The 19,398-nt window shown below is 46.8% G+C and overlaps 1 long non-coding RNA gene across 1 annotated transcript in view; it reads left to right on the forward strand.

Moving 5' to 3' along the window:
- The window catches only part of LOC309663870, a 64,317-nt gene extending 54,015 nt beyond the window's left edge, over positions 1 to 10,302 (forward strand). Inside the window, exon 4 of the long non-coding RNA XR_014265507.1 lies at positions 741 to 10,302. This is a non-coding gene — a long non-coding RNA (uncharacterized lncRNA). The remainder of the gene's footprint in view (positions 1 to 740) is intronic.
- The last annotated feature ends 9,096 nt before the right edge of the window (positions 10,303 to 19,398 follow it).

Raw genomic sequence — 19,398 nt, forward strand, 5'->3', positions numbered from 1 at the left:
ACATTGGCTCATGTATGGCCACCCAGTGGCCCATCGCTTGACTATGACGTGCTCCTGCTTCCTGGGCACCTCTCAGCTGACAAAGGCTGCAGGGCCCAGGGCTGCTTTTAGGCTTTGGAGCCAGATATGCCTGGAGTTTTGGATTCAAGGGTCTAACCATGGTCTGGCCTCACAGCCCCAGTGCTACCCACCTGTAACTCGAGGACAGCAATGTGTACCTGATGGCCTTGAGGAGAGGACAAAATCGGATAATGCACCTAAGGGGGGGTGAAGTCGTCCCAGGCCCATGTTCCTGGGACAGGTTTGTCTTCTCCAGAGCTCCTGGGCTCCTGCACCTGGGTTGTAGCATCTTCACTGCTTTAACATTCTAATGCATCACCTGTTTGTTAAAGGAGGCCCCACTAGCAGGGGGAGAACCCCAAATGCAGGGTAGCTCAAAGTGACTGGTGGATGCCAGGCTCAGGTTCACTGTGGATGGTTGTGTAAGTTGTGCACTGCACAACCCCGGGGATCTGTCCACAGACCGGGATGTGACCTGTGTCCCCGAGAGTTGTGCAGTGGCCATTTCTGTCCAGGTGCACCAGGTATTATGGACTGAATGTTTGTGTCCCTCCAATTTCACAGGTTGAAGCCCTAACCCACAAGATGATAGTATTTGGGGGTGGGGTCTTTGGAAGGTGATGAGATTTAGCTGAGGTCACGGGAGTGGGGCCCCCAGACTGAGATTGTTTTCCTTATAGGCAGAGGAAGAGAGACCAGAGTTCGCCCTCTCTGCCATTTGAGTGAGACGTGACACAGGGAGAAGGTGGCCGTCCACAAGCCAGGAGGAGAGTCCTCACCAGGAGACAAAGCTGCAGGCATCCTGATGCCGGACGTCCAGCCTCCTGACTCAGGAGAAACAAATGTCTGTTGTTGAAACCACCCAGACAGTGGTCTTCGTTACAGTAGCCGAGCTGACTAATAAGACGGTTACGAATGACCATCGTGCTGCCCACTCCTTGCCTCAACCTCAGAGGCTGAAAGAAACTGCACACTTGTTCCACGGCCTTTTTCCTTTCCCCAGATGGCTGAGATTTAAAGGGAATGTTGTAGACGAAGAATGAGGAAACGGGACAGAACCGGGGCCAGGTACCAGTCACTCCCCGTGAGTGCCTCGGTTTCCCCATCTGTAAAGGAAGCCTAGGTTCTCATCCATGGTCTCTCCTGGTGCCAAACTCCATCTGTCATCTTGGAGGAGTTGGGAGACAGCCTCTAACTTGCACACAGCCCAGCGCGGGTCCTGCTGTTCTGCGTCTTCCAGGACATCCCTGCCCCTCAGCCATGCACGCTGGTCTCTCTCGGGGGTAAGGGTGGGGGCAACCCCAGAACACGCTCCTTCCTGCCCACGCCCTGCGAGGACCCAGGCTGTCTTCGGAGCACTGAGTCTTCTCCTTTCTCCCCCTTTCCCTATCTCACCTGCGATTTACTTGTGCCTCTGTAAAAGTAAAAATCTGGAATGATTTTCCCTCTTTTCTCCCCTCCATCTTCAGACTTTTCTGCATTGAAAACCTATTCAAACAAAACCGAGACCAAACAGAATAGATGCTTTTCTAGCCTTTAATCCCGTTTGATCTCAGCCTCATGTGCCCACCCTTTCTTAACGAGGGAACACGCCACACACACCCAAGTGCTGGTGGTTCCTGACAGCCGCAGTGGGGCTCTGACGAATCGCTGGTTAGAAAAAGTCGCATTCAGTGCCAGAAACTTGTATTCACGCTGCATAAGGACACGTAGGCTTTTCTTTTCTCCTGTGCCAAAGGCGCTCCCGGTGGACAGGAATGGCCACTGCGTGCTCACGGGTCCAGGCACCACCGCTCGGAGTCATGGCCCATGCAGGGGGTGAGTGGCCCGCATGTCCCCACCAGGCCCACCTGGAGTGCAGTGCTCGAATATGGTGACCTGGAAGGGGAAGGTGGTTCTGTCCGTCTGCGCCAGGCTGGCCGCTCTGGCCGAGTCTGCGATTGTCATTAACGTCCTGTTGCCAGCGGCCACGACCTGCTTGTTAGCAGGGCTGCTGGACGGGAAGAGACTTGTTTTCCAGGAGCAAGGAGGTCTCTGGGCTCCAGGGGGTGCAGATCCTGGGGCACCTGGTTGCTCGTGTCGGGGTCTGGGTGCTCTGTTCCAGGGGGAGGGGGAGCCCCCAGATGTGTTCCCATGAGAAAGAGGGTGTAATTCTGAAACACCTAAAACACGTGGATTCTTCAGATACAACAAGCTGGCTGCCTGGGATCCAAGTTACGTCATCTGTTGTTGTCTGGCTTGAGAGAGGGGTGGGGAAGCAGAGAGAGAGAGATGCAGAGTGAGAGATGGGGGAGGGAAGGAGACACAGAGACAGAGAGGGAGACCCAGAGATACAGAGAGAGACACAGAGATACAGAGAGGGAGACAGATACAGAGAGATACACAGAGACAGAGATAGAAACAGAGAGATACAGAGATAGACACACAGAGACAGAGATAGAAACAGAGAGATACAGAGATAGACACACAGAGACAGAGATAGATACAGAGACAGAGTGACAGACACAGAGACAGAGAGATACAGAGAGACAGAGATACAGAGTCAGAGACAGAGACACAGAGAGACAGAGACAGAGAGACAGGCAGAGAGAGACAGAGAGAGGGAACAGGAGCCTGAAGGGTCGGCAGCCCCAGCCGTGTTGGCTGAGATGCACATTCCATTCTGGAGTTTTCACTGGAAACCAAACTCTCCAACCTGAGCTCTGTCACATCTTGAGCTTCAGATTAAAAAAAGCTGATTTTTAAAGATCAAGAGGAACCAGGGATTTTGAAAATTAGACGATCCCGTTTTTGCCCAGTTGGAACATTCTTCCTTTGTCAAGCTGTGCCTGCTTGGGATCCCCAAGCAGAGCAGGGTCCCTGACCGCGTGGGCTGAAGGGAGATGCGTGGATGGAGTTCACTCCGGCAGTCGGGCAGTCACCAGAAGACCCGCTGCTGGGCTGGTCCAGCCTCGCTGTCTGTGTTCTGCCCTCCCAAGGTGTCCCTCTGGAAATGCGCCTGCCCCCTGGATGCCCTCAGGCACCATCACCCATCATCTGGGCTTTTCCAGCTTCCCACCAACATTAACCGTGGGGCAGACTCTGCCAGGGAATCTTGGCCGCCATCTGGTACCCTGGGTGCTGAGGGCCTGCTTGCACACCATGTCTGGACAGGTGTGGCGGTCATTCCCACTACTCACCAGTGTCCAGCCCCCTCCACGCCTGGGCAGAGAGAAGGCTGGTCATTTCTCCTGCCATGGGACAGGTGATGGGCCAGTGTCTGGTCACTGTGTGCAAGTGTCAGGAGGTACATGTAGCCTGAGGGAGAAACACTCCCTTGTTGTTTTAAACTATGAAGAAATTGGGGGATGTTTGTTACTCAGAATAACCTAGCCTGTGCTAACAGATACAGGAAGGAAATATTCCCTCCTTACTAAAAAGGAGTGAAGTGTCCTTAGAAAGGTAACATGACTGCTCAAGGTCATGGACCCAACTAGCGGCAGGACAAAGTCAAGGCTATCTGACCCAAGGCTGGCCTTTGACCCAAAGCAGGACCCTGGGAGATTGGGGTGGGGGGGAATCTGGGCTGATTTGCTCCTCGTTTCTCCTGGGAATGACTCGAGGCCCCTTCTTATGATTCCATCCTCGCAGGATGGGGAAAAATGTTTCCGTACAAAGGAGCAGAAGCCAAGTTGGTTTCAAGATTTCTCTGCAGTACAAAACGCCAACTGCACCAACATCCTAGTGAACTTGAAAGATAAAGGTCCTGACCCTAAATTCCATGCCCGTCTGTTGTTAACCTTGTGAGGTGGCAACAGGAAGTCATCCTCCTATAGGCAACATGCCCTTCTCCAAAGATATTCCTGAAGGGTGCGCTCCAGCTGTTCAAGAGAGCCAGATGGGGACACTCGCTGAGGGGAGGTCACGGGGTGGGGGGGGTGGCAGTGACACATTCGTTCCATGTGAATCCTTGTGCATTTGGTTATAAAGTTGAAAAATGCATACATGTCTTTGGAAGGTCTTTAGGGAGTAAATGGAAGAGTGAACATTTCTGGACTAGATGCACGTGAGTAGCGTGTGTTGTGTGATACTCTGGGACCTTTGTGGGAGGGTTCCTATCCCCTGTTTGGGCCTCAGTTTTCCTGTTTATAAAAGGAAAACGTGACCTTTCATCTCACAAGGGCTACTTTACTCCTCAGCTAGATTACTGGGACACGGTTGACTATTTGGTAAGGAGACTCTCCCATCCCCCGTCCTGGTCTCTCACCAACCTTCCAGAAGTTTTCAGTGACAATTCACTACAGGGTTTTTGTGTGCTTGCTTAAGGAATGGTTTTATTCATGGAATTCCAGGACGCCCCAAGAAATCATTTGAGGCTCCTCAGAGAATTGTAGAACCAGGACTCAACGGCCATGTTTGTGGTTTGAGACAGTTAACGGGATGAATCCAGTTTGGGGCAAAGCTGACCTGTGACTAAGTACTGACTATAGCTTGACAGTTCCCACTGCCACCCCCCAGATGGAACAGATAGGGACTCAGCCCAGCCCGTCTCCAGAACAGCTCCCGCCCACCCCCGTGGCCTGCCACCACGGTGGGGTGACCCCGAACCTCCGTCGGCTGTGGTTCTGCAACTTTTTCCAAACCTGAAGCGTGATTCATGTCCCACATCAACTTGTGGAATTTCTGAAAGCTGAGAGCTTCGGAGTCTGGGCTTCCTAGAGGCTGCCCTACTCCCACCTTTGGTGGCAGCCCGAGAAGGAAGCTGGGAAAACACGCACCGCATTCTTGCTGCATGAAGCACCGTCCGCATCGGGGAGGAAGCGATGGCTAAGAGCCTGGATGACTCCCGGCGTCTCACATGGCTCTTTGTAAATTCGTTTAGACTGATTTTATTTGATAAGCCCAGGAGTTTTCTGAACCCACAGCACAGCTCACAGTCGGTAATATTGCCATTTGCTGGCAAAGACCGTGGATTATCTCTTCTTCCCATTGCTGTCGCTTTTCTTCTTAGAGAAAGAAAATACTGGCCAGAGTGGAGGTGGGTGGTCCATCCCTTGTTCTAGCCGAGGACACGTTGCCATCCCCCAGCAAGGCGGTCCCCCGGGAGGATTCATGATGCTGACTTCACGTACTAGCCGTGCTGGTAAAGGGATGAATAACCCCTGTCTGGTTAATTGCTGTTTGATTTCCCCATGCCAATGAAAACCGGCCGTTTTCTGCTGAGCTTTTATCTGGAGTGGGTATCACCCTTGCTCCAGAGCAGAGCGATGAGAGATAAAGGCCACAGAGAAGCGGCGGTCTCTGTGGGTCTCTGAGCCATCGGGGGAGCAACAAGGCAGTCATTGTGCAGCCCACAAAGGGTCACAGGAGAGGGACCCAGCAGAGGAGGTGATGGGGAAGAGCTTCCCCGTGGGAACTCATGCAAAACTGGGATCTACTGTGTGGTATGTGCTAAGGGGCGTCATGGGCAGTTTCCCTGCGGCTAAATAGCCCTGCAACCCTGATTTTTTCCCTTTATTTTTAAATTTTTTTAGTTAATAAGCTTTATTTTTCAAAGCACTTTTAGGTGCCCTGCAAAACTGAGTAGGAAGTACAGAGATCTGCCATATCCCTCCTCCCCCCACACTCTATTTACAACCCTCCTCCACTCTCACCATCTCCCATCAGAGTGGTAATTTGTTACAACGATGGACCTATGTTGACATGTTGTTATCACCGAAAGCCCATAGTTTACACTGAGGTCACTCTTGGTGGTGGACATTCATGGATTTGGGCAAATATACAAGGACACCTATTCATCATTACCGTTTCATATGGAGAAATTTCACTGTCCTGAAAATCCTCCATCTATTCATCCCCCTCCACCCCCTGGCAACCCCTGATTTTTTTTTACTGTCTCCATAGTTTTGTCTTTTCCAGAATGTCATATAGTTGGAATCACATAGTCTGTAGCCTTTGCAGATTGACTTCTTTCACGTAGTAACGTGCATTTAAGACTCCTGCATGTCTTTGTATGACTTGAGAGCTCATTTCTTTTTAGTGCTGAATATTATTCCATCGTCTGGATGGACCACCGTTGATTTATCCATTCACCTTCTGAAGGACATCTTGGTTGCTTCTAAGTTTTGGCAATTATGAATAAATGTGCTATAAACATCTGCGTGCCAGTTTCTGTGTGGATATATTTCCAGTTCATTTGGATAAGTATCAAGGAGCGTGATTGCTGGATGATACAGTAAGAGTGTGTCTAGTTCTGAAAGAAAACTCCAAATCGTCTTCCAAAGTGGCTGTACCATTTTGCCGTGCACCCATCAGCCACGAGCAAGAGTTTCTGCTGTTTCACGTCCTCCCCAGCATTTGGTGTTGTCAGTGTTTTTGATTTTGGCCATTCTCACAGGTATGTAGTGGTATCTCATCTCATAATTTTTGTAATTTGCATTTCCCTAATGACATATGAGGTCGAGCATCTTTTATGCTTATCTGTCATCCGTTTATCTTCTTTGGCGAGGTTTCTGTTCATGTCTTTTCCCCATTTTCATTCAGGTTGTTCATTTTCTGATTGCTGAGTTTTAAGAGTCCTTCTTTATATTTTGGATAACAGTCCTTTATCGGATGTGTCTTTGCAAATATTTTCTCCCTGTCTGTGACCTGTCTTCTCGTTCTCGTCACATTCTTTTTTGCAGAGCAGGTTTTTAATTTTAATAAAGTCCAGCTTATCGATTCTTTCTTGCATGGATTATGATTTGGTGTTTTATACAAAAGGTCATCACTGTACCCCAGGTCATCTAGATTTTCTCCTGTGTTATCTTCTAGGGGTTTTATAATCTTGCATTTTACATTTAAGTCTGTAATCCATTTTGAGATAGTTTCCATGAAGGTCTGTGTTTAAATTCATTTTTTTTTTTTTTGCACATGGCTGTTCAGTTGTTCCAGCACCATTTGTTGAAAGACTATCTTTGTCCATTGTGTTGCCTTTATCCAAAGCCTTATTTTTAATACTTCATTCATCATGTGTCATATTCTTTGGACATACCATAATATATTTATCCAGTTTCTATTTTGGATATTGATTGTATGTTTTGTATCATTTTGCTAGTAACTATTGTATTGTCATGTATTTACCTAGGGGCTTGTAAGTCAAAGTGTTGGAATACTTTTGGAACCCTTGATACATCGTCCTCAGAAATGGCAATGCAGTTTGCCATCAGGATAGGAAATGTTCATCCACCCAAAGCTCGCCAAGGCTGAGGATTATCAATGAAAAAATCTTGATGAGTCTGGAAGCTATGCTCTTTCAATGTACCCTCCTTTGATTACTAGTGAACTTGAACGTTTATTTCAAAAGTTTCTTGAGCACTTTTGGTGTTAATTTTCTGTTCATGTCATTTTAAACCTTTGCTTTATGAATTTGTAATAGTTCTTTAAAGGCAAGGAACATGAACATTTATCTCATGTCGTTTCCAGAGGTTTCTCCAGTTTGCCTTGGCCTTTTACTGTGATTCACCATGTTTTTTGTTGTTGTTGTTACTAATGGAGGTTTTAATATATTTTTAATGTTTTTTTCCTTTGCTTTTTATGCTTACAAATGTCTTTCCTACCTGGAGCTTGTGTAAATATTGTCCTCTACTTTTAATGTTGTTTTATGTCTTCACTTTTTACATTCCACTCTGATTCATCTGGACTCTGTTTTGGCATAAGATGGAACTCTAGTTGGCCATTTTCATAAATGACTAACTTTATCCAACTCTTGGCTATTTGGTGAAGAATCTTTTCTAGCTCCATTTATTTGAAAATCTACTCTTACACAGTCTGTTTCTAGACATTTTGTGCTTTCTTACTAATTCTTACTAGCTGTGATATGAACTGGTGTCATACATTTAAAATTACTGAGGCTATATGTATGTGTATATACATATACATACACACACACGACTTTATCACACGCACAACTTTATTATAGTAATTGGTTCACATTATATAGAGGCTGAGAAGTTCCAGGATCTGCCTTCGAGCTGGAGAACCAGGAAAGCTGATGGTGTAGTTCAGTCTGAGTTCAAAGGCCTGAGAACTGGGGCGGGGGAGGGGGGAATGGTGTAAAACCCAGTCCGAGTCTCAAGGCCCAAGACCCAGGAATGCTAATGTCTGAGGACAGGAGAAGATGGACGTCCCAAGTCAAGCAGAGGGCAAATTCTCCCTTCCTCCACCTTTTTGTTCTATTCAGGCCCTTGATGGATTGGATGATGTCTCCATGCATTGGGGAGGGCCATCTTCTTTACTCGGTCTACAAACGTAAATGTTAATGTCTTCCAGAAACACCAGACACTCCCATAAATAATATTGTAATAGCTATCTGGGCATCCCTTAGACACATACAATTATCAAGTTGACACATACAGTTAACCATCAAAATGTGGGACAGTGTGTATCATGACTCACTATTATTTTTCCCAAAAGGCCTTGGTCACTATTCTCACTCATTTATTTGAGATTAATTTTAGAATCACTTTGTCAAAATGCCCTCCTGGCAAAAATGAAGGGATCCTCTGTGGCAAAATAACTCAGTACAAGTGGGCACCTATGCATCAAAATTGGCCTTCACCATGATGACCTTAGGTGAACATCAGCTTCTGGGTTCATAGCCTTCCAGGAGGCAGAGGACACTGAAAGGCCACAGCCTGTCTATTGAGGAGATTCTAACAGAGTCTATTGCTAAAACTCCAAGGGACTCACATCTGCATTATTAAACATACCCCCAAGGTCCCCCCGGCGAAGTCAGGAAAACTGTCTATAAAGAATTTGGCATTGAGTGGAGAAAAAATTCTCCCTGAGAATTTATAACCATAAGCCAGTCCACACATGGTTTTCAGCCCAAGTTCACACTACCTGGATGATCCAAAGAGTCTCAACCTGAAACTTTAGTTTAGAGGGGTCACGGGATGAGTGGTTGTGGGTTGGCAGCATTGTGATGGACTTGAAGGAAGGGAATATAAACCCTGTCTGGGGAAACTCACCTTTAAATCAGGCCTCAACAAACCCCCAAATAAACCCACTACAAGGGGCTTGAGTTCACAAACAAAATCACATTACACACAAGGAAACAGGGCCCCATGAATAAGACCCAAATGAAAAACAAAAAGCAAAATGCAGCAACCATAAGAATCAGACACACTGGACCTCACATATTGGAAGTATTGAAAAGAATATAAGTATGTTTAACATGTTTAAAGAAATAAAGAGGAGATTGAAATATGGGTAAGGAGCAGGAGAGTATTTAAAGAAATGACCAAGCAAATTTGAAAAAAGCCAAATATAATCACTGAAAATGAAAATAATTTCAACTGAAATTAAAAACTCAATGCATGGGTTTAACCACAGATTAGACACAGTTAAAGAGAGAATCAATAAACTGGGAGATAGAGTTGTAGGAATTACCCTGAAAGTAGCACTGAGAGAAAAGGAGCAGAAGCTATAAATGAGAGATAAGAATTATGGGAATAGAGTGAGAAGGTTTAACTCAATTCTAATCATACAGAGTAGAGGCAATATTTGGTGAAATAGTGGCCAAGCATTCCAAGAACTGATAAAAAGATACCAATCTTCATGTTCATCAAGCCCATCAAATCCAAACAGGACATATAAAAACCTCTCAATATTCAAAGACATATGAGTGAAAGTGCAGAGCCCTAAAGTATAAGAGAATATATTAAAAGGACCAAAGAGGGACTTCCCTGGTGGCACCATGGTTGAGAATCCGTCTGCCAATGCAGGGGACACGGGTTCGAGCCCTGGTCCAGGAAGATCCACATGCCACAGAGCAACTAAGCCTGTGTGCCACAACTACTGAGCCTGCGCTCTAGAGCCTGCACGCCACAACTACTGAGCCCGTGTGCCACAACCGCTGAAGCCTGTGCACCTAGAAGCCCGTGCACCGCAATGAAGAGTAGCCCCTGCTCGCTGCAACTAGAGAAAGCCCACGAGCAGCAATGAAGACCCAATGCAGCCAAAAATAAATTAATTAATTAATTAAAAAAAAAAAGTACCAAAGAGAAAAGACAAATTTTCCACAAAGGAATGGCAATTGGACTGACATCTACTTCATCAGTATCAACAGTGGTTGCCAGAAAAAAAAGGAATCATTATTCCATGGCAAAAATGTGATTATTGACCTTGAATATGTATACCCAAAGGAAATATCTTTCAAGAATGCAGGAAAAGTAAAAGTGTCTCTATTAACAAATCTTCCCTTGAAGAAATTCTAGAGGATGCGTGTCAGGCAGGCAAAATGAAAGTAATCTCAGGTGGGAGATTAGATGCAAGGAGAAATGGTGACCAAAGTACATATGCAGCAAAGGTAATTAGACGTTGACTGTGAAAAACAATAAAAATACTTTATTGAGTTAAAAAAATTACCATAATAGAATAGAAAAGTCAGGAAGGAACAGTCTGAGTTAAAGAGTTTTAAACCTTTATTGTTTGGGAGTAGGGTAAATATATTGATTGACCTTGAATTTTGATAAGTTCAACATATATGTTAAAAGGTCTAAGGCAGCCATTTATAATATAAAGAGTGTGTATAACTATAAAGGGAAAATTAGAATTAAATATTCAATCAAATAGAAGAGAGAAGAAAAAGAAGCAAAAAAGGCAAGATAAAAAATACAAAATAAATGATGAAAATAAAACCATATATCACTAATTAAAATGAATGTAAATAGTCTAAAACGTCCATTAAAGATAAAAATTGCCAAAGTGTATTTTTAAAAAAATCCAATTATAAGCTGTTTAAAAGAAACATATCTATAACATGAGGATACAGAGAGGTTGAAAGAGTGAAAGTTAGGGGACCAAGTACCCAGTAACAAATAAGAGTTATATTAATATCTGATAAGTTGACTTTAAGGCAAAAAAACTTCACTAGGATAACTCCCTTCCACCCTGCAAATGCAAGAACTTTACATCAGTTTAACTCCACTTACACCTCCATGCCTTTTGTGCTACTGTTGCCATATATTTTCCTTTTCCCAGCATTATAATACCAAGAAGACATTACTATTAGTCTTGTCTTAAATAAATATTTGCTGCTAATTATGCACATGTTACCTTTTGGGGCTGTCTTCATTCCTTCCTGTAGTTCTCTGATTCCATCTGGAACTATACTCCATCTGGAATACTACCTTTCTTTTTTATTGTATGAAAACATCTTTATTTCATCTCAAATTGTGAAAGATATTTTCACTGGCTATAAAATTCTTTATTGGCACTTTTTTCTTTAAGTGCTTAAAAGACTTCATTCCATTGTCTTTTGGTTTCCATAGTTTTGTGGAAAAGTCAGTCATCATGCTTGCTGTTGCTCCTTTGAAGATAAAATGCCTCCTACTTTTTCCCCACCACCACCCACAGGCTATTTTTAAGATTTTGTTTTGATTTTTTAGCATTTAGACTGTGATATGTTTAAATGACTATAATAAATCAAGAATACACATTGTAGTTTCTAAAGTATACATTTAACTGAAAAGTTGATACAAGATGAGCATGGGCTAACAAAAAGATTTCATCTTTTTAAAATATTTAAGTGGAAATGCAAAGGGCCTAGAATAAATGACCAAAATAATTGTTGAGAAGAAGAAAATTTTGAAGAATTCACACTCCCCAATTTCAAGACTCATTATAAAGTTAACAGTCCTCAGGACAGTGTGATTTTGGTACAAGAATATAACACAGAGACTCTTGGGCTTCCCTGGTGGTGCAGTGGTTAAGAATCTGCCTGTCAATGCAGGGAACACGGGTTTGAGCCCTGGTCTGGGAAGATCCCACATGCCGCAGAGAAACTAAGCCCGTGCACCCCAACTACTGAGTCTGCACTCTAGAGCCCGTGAGCCACAACTACTGAGCTCGTGTGCCTAGAGCCCATGCTCCACAACAAGAGAAGCCACTGCAATGAGAAGCCCGCGCACTGCAACAGAGAGTAGCCCCTGCTCGCTGCAACTAGAGAAAACCCACGTGCAGTGACAAAGACCCAACGCAGCCAAAAATAAATAAATAAATTTATATTAAAAAAAAGAATAGAACATAGAGACTCTAGAAATAGACTCACAGAGACACCAAACGAATTGAGTTGGGACAATGAGATTTTTCTCAGTAAATGGTGTTGAGGTAAATGGCTACTGATACAATAAAAAACAACCTTGACTCTTAGTGCACCACATGAACAAAATTATTTTGAGGTGAATCACGAAGCTAATGTGAAAGCTAGAACTATAAAGTCTCTAAAAGGTAACGTCAGGGAACATCTTTATGACCTGGGTGTAAGTAAAGATCCCTTAAACAAGATATGAAAGTTATTAAGCATAAAACTAACAATTGATATATCGGATTTAATCAAAAATTTAAACCTCCCATGTTCAAAAAATACTGCTAAGAAATTAAAAAGGCAGTGGACAGATAGGGAGAAAATGTCTGTGTTATATACATCTGCAAAGAGTTTGGACCAGGATATATAAAGAACAGTACAGCACATTAATAAACAGATAAGTATCCCAGGTTTAAAAATTGACAAAATAATTAACAAAACTTCCTAATAAAAGTTACTGCATAGCTAATAACATGAAAAGATATTCAACATCATCAGTCACCAGAGAAGTGCAAATATAAACCATAATGAGATGCAAGCACACACACACCATTCTGATCTAAACTGAAGAAAACCCAGCCATCACTTGTAGAGAACTACTTCAAACAAAATAATAATAACATGGCACAAAAATTTTATAGGAGCTTTTTCCTTAGTAGCTCCGAACTGGGAACAAATCAAATATCCACCAAAGGGGAATGGATAAACACATTGGGGTATGTTGATAAGTGGAATACTTTTCAGGAATAAAAAGAGAAAAACCAAACTACTAATACACACAGCAACATGGATGGGTTTCAAAATTATCCTGAGCGAAAGAGGTCAGACACAAAAGGATAAATACTGCATAATCTCATTTATTTGAAATTCATGAAAAGTCAAGGCTAATATTCAGTGATCAAACTGATAATAGTAGTTACCTCTGGGGGTGGGTGTTGACTGGAAAGTCAGGACAGAACCTTCCGGAGTGATGGAAAAGTCACATATTTGATCTGGGTAGTGGTCATATGGGTGCAAACATGTACAATTTATTGAGATGTACACTAAAGAGTTTTGCATTTTACCCTATTTAACTATACTTTAATAAAATACTGGTAACATTTACCACTGATAAGAACACTTAAAATAGAACATATTTGGAAATGAATCTATCAAACTGTGTGCAATACTTTTATCGTGGAGAAAATTACAAATTGTAGTAAGAGACTTGGAAGAAAATCTAAATAAATGGAGAGCTGTTATATTTGGGAATGATAGAGTATCACGTCAATTCTTCCCAAATTCATCTACTGATAATGCAGTTCTAATAAAACTCCTAACGTATGCATGTGTGTGTGTGTGTGTGTGTGTACATGAGTATGTGAGTGCAACTTAAAAAATTTCATATTTGAATATTTATACAGAAGATTAAGGAAACATAGGTAATAGAGACGTTCCTGAAAAAAAACATTGTGGGAGAATTTAGCCTTCTAGATCTCAAGGATTATTACAAAACTAAAGTAATTAGGTCTTCAAACACTGTAGGAACAAACAAAAAGACCAATGGCACAGGACAGAGATCTCATAAACAGACTCATTTGGAACCTGGATTTGTGGAGAAGACAGCATTGCAGATCAAGAGAGGAAAAAAATGGACTTTTAAATGAATTGCTAAAGGGTGGTTTGCTGTCCATACAAAAATAAAGAAATAAAATAAACTGGACTCCGGCCATCTCACAGTATTTTGAAAAGTTAATTAAACATCCTAATTAAAAGGCAAAATTGTACAACTCTTAGAAAATGATATAGGGTGATATATTTATGACTTCAGGATAGGAAAGGATTTCACAAACCCTACCAAAGGCAGCGAATACCAAAAGGGTAAAGCTGGATTTCACTGCCTGTATTTAAATTTGGAACTTTTGTTCATTAAACAGAACACAAAGTGAAGAACTATATTTGTAACCCATCTAACCAAAAACAGCATTAGTGTTCGAGATTTAAAAAGGATTTTTATAAATCAATAGAAGACCCCTAAAATGTAGAAACATGGTCAAAAGACTTGAAATAAGTACTTTCAAAACAGGACACTTGAATGGTCAATAAACATAGAAAAAGATAGTCAACATTATCAGTAATGGGGAAATGCAAATTAAATCCAAAATGTTATAAGCTTTCACATATAACATATTGGTAAAAATCAAAAATTATAAAAATAACATGTTTGGCAAGGATGTGAAACAGCAATCATCTTTATCATTGTTCCTTGGAATATAAACTGCTCTTACAATTGTTTTGGAACGAAATTCAGCATTAGCAGGTCAAGCTGAATAGATGCTACCTTATGGCCCAGCCATCCGTGCCAGGTGTGTGCCAAAGGGCGGGCTGGCGGGGTTGTTTCAGGCTGTATACTCGTGTGTATTTACGGAATGGTGTTTACCATGGCAAATTACGAAAAATCCCCCAAATCTCCATCGACAGTGGGATGGGTGCAGAAATGGTATCACATTTATACAGTGGAGTGTACAAGAGCAAAGACGGATGAACCAAGGCTGCATTCAACAAAAGAGGCGAATCTCAGGGAAAAAATGTTGGCAAAAAACGCAGGAGGGAGAGAAATACACAGAGTGAGATTCCATTCATGTAAATTTCAAAGCACGCATACTGAAGCACATAGGGATTGGAGAATGAAAGGTTAAGCTCTACAGAAACCATAGGAAGAGACACAGAACACTCAGGGGTGAGGTCCCCTTGGACGGGAGGCCTGAGGTGGGAGACAGCAGGTTCCCAGCTTGGGCGTGAAGAGTGACAAGGCCACGCTGGCCTGGCTCAAGGTCCACAGAGAGCTGGCCCCTCGGTGGTGACTGGGCCAGCAGACAGGGGAGGACAAAAGGGGCTTCGGGGGGTGCCTGAGCCTTGTCCCATACCGCGGCCCTATCCCCGGCCCCAGCGAGGGGACTCGTCTTTACGCTCAGCTAATCACAGTGATTCTGCGGTTCTTCCTTGAAACAGAGGTGGGAAGGGCCACGAGGGGTATTCTGCCAGAGTGAGGGTGGAGGGGTTGTCCTGGGAGAAGTTCTCAGCTCTTAAAACAGGTCTCAGAGAGACTGGTGTGTAAAGATGCCCGGGGTTGCCGGAGGCAGAGGATGGCCGCACGGAAAGATGGAAAGAGCCCAGGCCTTGGAGGTGCCCCTGAGCTGCTGACTTAACCGGCCCTCAGCTGCATCACCTTGGCGCTTCTTTCTCTCCTGAGACCTCGTCTCCCCTGACTCCCGGACCCCTTAGCTAGCATTCTGGGGCTGCAGACGAAGCCTCCTACTTACTAAGGCCTGTGCTCCTCACTGACCTCTGGGCAGACTAATCATCCCCTCCTACCCCTTCCTTCTGCCAGCTTCACTGCCTTCTGAATTCCAGGTCCCTGTCAACGGCCTGCACGTCCAGCCTCCTTTGCCCCAGAGAGCTCGTCTCTAGTTCATGGAGCTGGGTCTTGGGAGACAAAGAAGAGAACAGACCCCATTCCCTGTCCCTGTGGTCACTGGCGTCCCCAGACGGGGTGCGCTGGGAAAGGTCGTGCTGTAAGGCTGCCTGCAAAGCCCTCTCTCCATCCCCCCTGCATCCCTCAGGCTGTTTCCTGCTCCTCTTTCTGACTCAGAACAGTGGCTTTTATGAGCTTCCTGCGGGTCCGCACACGTGGGTTTTCTCCACCTGGAATGCCAAGCGCTGGATCCCCATCTGAGCGCTGGATGCTCAGACCAGCTGCTCCGAAGCCCGACGGCCGGGCCGGAACCCTCCTTGGCTCCATTCAGCTCTTCTCTTGGTTCTCCTGCCAGAGAGCAGATTTGATGTTTTCCATTTCCTCCAGTTCATCAGCATTTGTTTGTCCCAAGGCTCCTTCATTTCCCCTCCTGGGACTCACAGATGTGCCCAGCCTTCCTGGCCGCCCACCCCCCCCACCCAGGGACCAGGGTGGACGTGGAGGCCACGTGATTCCCACGCAGGGACCAAGCACCTCGCCCACCTTGCCTGGCATGGCAGGTTGGGCCCATCGGGCAGCTCGAGGTACCTGAGGGGCCCTGGTTCCTTTGCAGAGGGAAGAGGGGGTCCGTCATGCCGTGTGGGGGAGGGTTCTGGGTCCAGGAAGGACGGACCACCTTCCCAGAGAAGGGCCTGGGGAAGGAAAACACGCAAAAGCTGTGCTGCGGAGGAGACCCTGGGGGCGGGGAGGCCGCCAGGGTCCGCTCTGCCATCCTGCCACCCCCGGCGTCCCCACTGAGTGTAGGCCTTTCCCTGGCCCAGGGTGCAAGCCTGCTCCCCCGCTAGTCTGCTATTCTCGGGTCCAACCCTGTGGAGTCGCTGCTCTCTCTACTGCGTTCCGAGGATGCAGGGATGGGACTTGGCCATCAGACTGCAGTCTGCGGCAGAGCCGGGGTTCACCCAGGTCTCTGGGGCGCCCCGCTGGCCCCTTCTGCCTTCCCCAAGGTGGACCCTAATGATCTGTCTCTGTGTCTCTCCTCAGCCAGACGGGGCTCCTTGTGGGTGGGGCTGTACTCTGTCCCCTGGGAAGCTCCGGGGGGGTGGGTGGCAACGCCTGGAAATCCCAGGAGCTCGGTAACTGCCTTGGAGACCGAGCAGGGTCAGGATGGGAGAGGATGGGAGCGCCAGGCTGGGGAGCGAGGGCTTTGTCCTGCAGGGCGGGTTCGGTGGGTGGACACCCAGGGATGCAGAGGTGACAGTGTTTGTGGTGACTTTTCTGTTCCTCGCCGAGGCAATCGGCTTGGACAGGACACGGTAGCATCGTGTGGGGTCTGAGGACGTTCTCCTCCATGTCACCCGGGTGCGGGTCCACTGGGGTGGGACAAGCAGCCTCCTGGCGGGTGTGGGTGGAGGGAACTCGCCATCTGGAAAGATACGCTATCAGCTGTGGCCTGTCCCCAGATCTTGTCAAGAATCACCCTTGACACTTGCGGGGTTAGGAAAAGCGCTGCTTCATGAAGACCAGACCCGGGGCTGAGCCTGCCTGGAGGAGGACAGAGGAGCCCGGTGCCAGCTCAGCGGGTGACTCTGGGCACTGGGGTGGTCCTCACCCACAGGCTCACCAGGAGGCAGGACCTGAACCTGCGGCAGTATTGTAACTGAACCTCAGACACATCTAGTCCCATCGCCCCTTTTAGGGTTGAAAGAAAGAGGGCCCAGACCTACGTGCCCGAGGTTCCCAGCCAGCTGGCAGCTGGCACAGCACCAGGCCTGACTTCCTTTTAGGCTGAGCTGACACCTGGTGCCCATCTGCGCTTGGCGCCCCTCACGTGGGCTCCCAGGCCCCCAGGCTTCTCCAGTGAGGCAAGCATCTGGGTGAGTTGCAGGTGTCTTTATGACGCGTCCAGCTCTTCATCCTTTATGCAGATCCTCGGCAAGAGGCCTGGTGAGGGTCCTGTCCGTGGAGCATCCAGGGTGGGCACTCGGACGCCGTGAGCCGTAAGCAGGGCCCCGGTGGACCCTGCGGGGTGGGGTCGCTCTGGACATCTCTGTGTCCTGCTGGGGACACAGCCTGCGCCTCGCCCAGCTCGGCACACACAGTGGGGCTCGGTCTGGGTCCCTGTGACACCCCCAGGTGTTGGCCGGCAGAGCTCACTCACGGCTGCCTGGGCGGCCTCTCTGAGGCTGGTCGCCCACACGACCTCCCGGGCTCCACGCTCGCCCACAGCCGACGTGTCCTGCCCTCGATGAAGCCTGGCCGCTGCCCACCAGGGAGGGATCCTCCCCTTCCCTAGATAGGGAGGCTGGCAGTTGTGGTTCTCGGCCCTCCCTCTGCTGACCTTCAAGTACCAGTTTGGAAGGGGAGATTTACGGATGGGCGTGAAATTGGCATCTTCAGAAGGCCCAGGAGAGCTATAAATAGGGCAGCCTGTCCTTGGTGGGCAGACTGCTTTTGGGTGAGGGTGCTTCAGACCAGTGCTGTGCTTTAGAGCAGCACAGCACAGCCGTTGAGACAGGCCCTGGTGGACGCCCTTAACCCCGGGATGGAACTATCGTTCCTCAAGCCAGACCTGCAGAGTAGCTCTGGATTCTGAGAAGCCAAGTGCCCGCAGGCTTTCCTGACACTGCAGGTGACTTTTCTCTCGGGTTAATTTCCTGTTAATGTCAATCCCTTTCCACCCACCACCAGACACTCCCTTTCTTTCCAGGAAGAGAACGGTTTCTGCAGCTTCAAGTATGTCCCGGCAGAGAGGCCGGCTGGGCTGAGCCCCCGCCTGGGATCGGGCATATGAGCCAAATGCAGGCCACGGTCACAAGATCAGGGATGCCCCCTCTGGCTTCAGAACCGGGCACCTGTGCTTGTACTGCCTACGGGCTAATGACAGTTTTTCCATATTTAAATGGTATAAAAAAAAAGGAAAAAGTCTGTTTTATGACATGTAAAACTTATATAAAATTCAAACTTCAGGGTCCATAAATAAAGCTTCATTGGGACACAGCTGCATCCGTCATTAATTATTATTATCTGTGGTTGTTTTCACACTGCAAGCACGAGCTGAGTAGCTGCGACATACACCCTCTCGCCTGCAAAGCCAAAACTATTCATGGTCTAACCCTTTGCAGGAAAAGTTCCTGGTGCTCTGAACAACCAAGGGCTGTGGGCCCTACGAGCATATGCTGAGTGTAACGGTTACTCTCCCATTACTCCCAGTTACTCTCTCTGATAGGCCAGCCAACGACCCCCCAATCCATGGATATCAGTGGTTCTCAACCAGGGCCGTTTTGCCCCCAGGGGACGTATGACAAAGCCTGGAGATGCTCTTTTTACTGCACATGGGGGGATGTTACTGGCGTTCGTGCGTTGAGGCCAGGGATGCTGTTAAAACGCCCTGCAGCGACTAGGACGGCTACAACAGAGAATTATCTGGCCCCAAATGTTGACAGGGCCGAGGTTGTGAACTCTGTTGTAAAGAAACCTGAATCCAGCTGGTGTGTGCGTCATCGGGCCAGGCTTGCCTCAGTGGGAAGGGGTCAAGATGGAGCTGGAAGAGGCAGAAACTGAGAAAACCCAGCGGAGCAGGAGTCAGACCCTGCTGGCTGCATCAGGAGCGCTCAGGTTGGGATGTGATGGGCTGCACCCACTGGGCCTTCTGCTTTGGTCGGACAGCCCTGAGCCTTCCAAGGTGGCTCTCGGCACCCGTGTGCCAGCCCCGTGCTCCGCCCTGAGGAATGGGGTACAAAAGAAAGCTGGCTTGTGCTTTTGGCTCATTTCACTG

Source organism: Balaenoptera physalus (assembly GCF_965194825.1).
Source record: "Balaenoptera physalus genome assembly, chromosome: 7".
Classification (NCBI taxonomy): Eukaryota; Metazoa; Chordata; class Mammalia; order Artiodactyla; family Balaenopteridae; genus Balaenoptera; species Balaenoptera physalus.